Source organism: Oratosquilla oratoria, chromosome 22 (assembly GCF_046742065.1).
Source record: "Oratosquilla oratoria isolate Oo_2021 chromosome 22, ASM4674206v1, whole genome shotgun sequence".
In the NCBI taxonomy this organism is placed as follows: domain Eukaryota; kingdom Metazoa; phylum Arthropoda; class Malacostraca; order Stomatopoda; family Squillidae; genus Oratosquilla; species Oratosquilla oratoria.
This window is the reverse complement of record NC_134798.1, coordinates 15,367,480-15,372,303: the sequence shown is the minus strand read 5'-3', so window position 1 is coordinate 15,372,303 and position 4,824 is coordinate 15,367,480. Positions and strand designations below refer to the sequence as shown.

Genomic DNA, 4,824 nt, shown 5'->3' with positions numbered 1-4,824 from the left:
CTGGTCCATGCGATTTTCTAACATCTAGATTACTCAATTGTTTCAATATTTCATTCTTTGTTACTTCTATTTCTTTCATTGGGGGGACTTTCTCTTTCCATTCGATCTCTTCAGGTTGTATGTTCTCTCTTGTAAACACTGATTTAAAATGTTTGTTCATAATTTCTGCCATTTCTAATTCCTCTGTATATTCAACTCCTCCTTGCCTTAATTTTTCCAAATCTTGTTTGTTTTTCAGTTTGTTGTTTACAAATCTATAAAATAGTTTTGGTTGATCTTTACACTTCTCTATGATATCTTTTTCATATTTTCTCTTTTCCTCTCTGCACGCTTGTACATATTCATTTCTATAACAAGTATATATTTTCCACTTTTCAGGTCTTTTGTCCTTTCTCCACTTAGTCCAAGCTTTATCTCTTTTGTCTTTTAACTCCTCACAACTTTTGCTGTACCAACATTTTATATATTTCTTTGTGTGTGTGTGTGTGTGTGTGTGTGTGTGTGTGTGTGTGTGTGTGTGTGTGTGTGTGTGTGTGTGTGTGTGTGTGTGTGTGTGTGTGTGTGTGTGTGTGTGTGTGTGTGTGTGTGTGTGTGTGTGTGTGTGTGTGTGTGTGTGTGTGTGTGTTTGTGTTTCTGTTTGTGTGTTATTTGCTATGGAACTTTGTGACCCCACAGACAACATGCGTCCCAATGACTCTCTTCCTTGGCCACTGGGGTACTTCTTCAACTAAAGTCCTCTAGACATTCGTCGTCTCCGTATCACAATCGGTTAGTGCCTTCGGTTCTTGATCGCCAAACTGGGGGTTCAAGTCCACACTGGAAAGCAATTTACCATAAAAAGTAACAGTTAAGTTCCGATGCCCAGCAATAATTCCCAAGGATTCGCTGAGAAATGGCGTCGTTGCATCAGATATTGATATTAAATAAAATGAGGTATATTACTCCTTACCATAGATGAATTACTTTGATTTCTACAACAGAAACAATAAAACAAGATGAGCTTAATCTTGGCGTCATAGTTCAGGCAGAATATTTCTTAAGAATTAACCTATTTTACTTCATGGTACGCTATGATTGACTTGAAATATAAAAATCAAGCTGGGTAAAGAGGAGTTCTCATTTAGCTTGACTTACATTAAAACAAATACATATTTTATAAAATATAAGACATTATTCAATGAACAAATAATTTTTGTTAATTTCTTGGTGATCCGTAGTATTACATAGCTTGAAAGTGACCGGGTGTAAGGAACGACGACATGACGTCACGAACTTATGTATTTCATAAAAATGTGTGACGTCGCGTCCTTAATATTCAATGATTATGTCATTATTATGGCTTATATCGATGTTATATGATACTTATCAAATTATCAAAACTTATACTTATATTTCTATTCCTGGCTGATGTGTATTATCAAATTCTCATGTACATTTTGAGAATATGCGTGGTCTACTTTTGTTTGACGACTTCTCTGCTAGACTCAAGAAAGAACACGTCTTATCATCAGATCTTCTACTTAACCTGAAGTACAAATGGGTACTCGCAAGTTATCTAAACCAGCCTCTTTGTCTATTGACTCACGGTAAGGGCTTCAAGTTATCCTCAATCAGGTAGAAACTTATTTATAGTAAATTTAATTTTCATACACTCCGGATAAACAAAAATGCTTTTCAGTGACCAAAGTAAAGATTGCAAATCATTTACGGATCAAGAAGACGAATCTTTCAAAAACAGCTCCTTTACTATTAAGTCTTCATAACTAACATATAAATGATGTTCATCTTACAAAGGCTACTATATCTATGCGAGATATAAACGGTGACACTGTAAAAAGAATCATACTTTATTTACCCTATGGATTGTTTTTCATTTTTGAAATTTGGAATATTAATACTGTTGTTCAGGTATTCATTAAAAATATTCATAAGAAGTAATTTTCCATTTCAATGTAGTTTTGTGAAATATTCAAGAAGAGACATCAAATAGAAACAAAATGTCTACATTATCTTCAGTTTTACTATCTGCAGTACTAAAAATTTAAAGAATATTATGTATAAAATGAAAAAGTGATCAGTAGAGTGCAGTTTCAATCCACGGACCTCTGGGTTATGAGCCCAACACGCTACCACTGCGCCACCCTGCTGTGAATACAGGATCAAAAATGAAAATGTGATTAGCAGAGCGTGGCTTCGATCCACGGACCTTTGGGTTATGGGCCCAACGCGCTTCCAACTGCGCCACTCTGCTTCGAAAGTAAAAGGCTTAATTGTTCCATTTAAACTACAATTCTGCGGGACCTGATGCCATTCCGTGGATCCCAATGTATGATGAAGATACAATTACTATTACTCCAGTTTCCTTGACTGTTCAGAAATTTGTGAAAATCACTAATTATAAGAATAATTACAATAGCAAGTTGAAATGAAATAGTGATTGTTAAAAGTGAATGGATGGAATTGTCTTCAATATTGACACGCCTTCAAGTCGCATCAAGTCCTCTCCAGGTCCATCGCCACAAGACCTTGGGATTTATTTTATTTTATTTTATTTTATTTTACATATATTTTTTTGTCTCTTGTATGTGGGTATGTGTGTGCGAGTCTCTGTGTACAAAAACATGTTATGTGTGTGTGTGTGTATATGTATGTGTTATTTGTTACTTCTGGCCTTCTTTTACTTTCCTTTTTTTTTTCGCAAATTCTCACCGGACTTTCGCAAAAAACTGTACTCAACTGGACTTTTTTCGGAACCTTTTCCGCAAAAAAACCCGCTAGGAGAGAAAGAGACGCGCGTCGCGTGTCGGTGTGGAGTCATTCTTGTCCCTCCGCGGGGGATACTTCTTTCTACTTCTTCCCTTCCTTACTTCTACTTCTACAACTTCTTTCTGACTTCCTACATCCTGTCCGACTTTCCTCCGACTAAAGTCCCCCCTTCCCAGTCCCCTCTTCGAAAAGTACACAAGTCTTATAAAAAGTAAAGGAAGTCCCCAGTCTAGAAGTCAAGTCATTAAAGGTCCTTAAAAGGTAAAGTCCCAACTAAAGTTAGTAGTAAGTCCCCTCCCCTCGCAAGCGACGCCGTCGTCCGCCTCCGTGGTGCAAACAATCGGTTTTCAGTGGCGTTGCCGCGACCGTTTCGTTCGCGTGCGTGTCTTCGGGGGGTTCGGAGGAGGTGCGTTCGTTTTCGGCTCTGACCAAAAACAAAAGGGTTGAGGGTTTTTCGATAATACCACCTCAACTGGGGTGCAAAATTGTAATGAGAGGATAAGGAAGGGCAATAAACTGTTTGCGGCTGCTCCGTTCGTTGTGCGGGAGGGAGAGAGCGATACAACGAACGCAAACACTTAAAGTCCCGAAGTGGCCGAAGATTCTCCTCTCTGAGAAATGTGGCGCGGGCCCCGGGGGGTCGGGTTCGTTTAATTTTATAAAGGTACGGACAAAGGATAAAAGATTTTCATTCAAATATTATTGTTTCAATAAAAAAAAAAAAAAAAAATAAATATAAAAATAAAATAAAAATGTAAAAATACTATATAAAAAAAAATAAAAAGAAAACCAACCATGCAAGAATCCGAGGACGGAAAAAGATTTTTTGTTTTTTTTTTTTTTTTTTTTTTTTTTTTTCTATTTTTTTTTCTCGATTTATTTTCTTAATATTTTCTGTTTTTCTATTTTTTTTTTTGCTTTTTTCTAGTTTTTCTATTGATTCGTTCTATTTTTTTTTTTTTCTTTTCTATTCCCCTCCCCTATTCAATTTTTGTTAATTTTTTTGTTTCCCTCCTGCATTGATTAAGTATGTATTGGCCTTTTGAATTGGACTAAGTCTATTTGGACTATCTTTTTTTGTGGTTTTTGTTTTTTTTTTTTTTTTTTTTTTTTTTTTTTTTTTTTCTTTTCTTTTTTTTTTGTCCTCGTTTTTTGGATCGTTACATTAACATCTTCATTGGGGTTAGAAAAGGTAATAATATCAGTCAGTAGTGGAAGTATTAGTAATACTATACTGGCAATTAGCCTATAAGCTGTTAGCACACACAGCACCAACAATTAAGCCAAGGCTTTTCTCAGCAACTCATTTCACAAGCTCCACTCAGCAGTTAAGCTCTGATTACTCAACTTAGTAATGAACACTTGAATAATACAATACTATTAACTCTTCATTTCTTTAAATACTTCGAAATACTCAACATTACTGGCTTAGCCTTAGGCTTTCTCTGCAGCCCCCGAGCTCAACACAGACAGCTCAGAGGCAGAAATTAGCTCAAGCATTCATTGTAGCTCAGTCAGAGCTCTTTCAGAAGAGAGAGGCTGTTTAGCTCAATGAAAGGAGGCCAAGAGGGAGTGAGGCAGGGAATGGTCAGGGGGGCTCCAGCTCTAAAGCTCAGAATGTCAGGGCAGGCGGCGAAAATGGATGGTACGGCGGGTACGAGGAGGACAACAAAACCCAACCAAACGCCATGCACATATAAATTCTGTGGGATCGTATTGGTGAATGGACTAGAACAGCATTCTTCACAAACAAGGAGGGGACCAGTGAGGAGGTTTCACTGGGCTCCTTTATATTATTCGCGCTCGGCTGTTTTTATTGTAACCCGCTGGCGGGGGGCTGGGGGGGCCGCCTGTCCGGATAAAGATCATTTCCCTTTATCAATTAGCAACAAAAAGGGGTAACACACACACACAATGACCTTGCACACACACAACACACACAAACAACTTCTCGCCCCACGAGAGTCAGAGTAACGACCCGAAGCGCAGTGGTACCGAAATAATTTCGGCCCTGGGCATGGATTCAGACCAAGAACTGCGGGGCCAACTATGGCGGCA

General features: G+C 37.8%; 1 non-coding gene across 1 annotated transcript; it reads right to left on the bottom strand.

Annotated features, from left to right (window-relative positions):
• Positions 1 to 2,178: 2,178 nt before the first annotated feature.
• On the bottom strand, positions 2,179 to 2,251 carry TRNAM-CAU (transfer RNA methionine (anticodon CAU)). Its single transcript has one exon. It is a non-coding gene; the product is annotated as a tRNA-Met (tRNA).
• Positions 2,252 to 4,824: the final 2,573 nt, after the last annotated feature.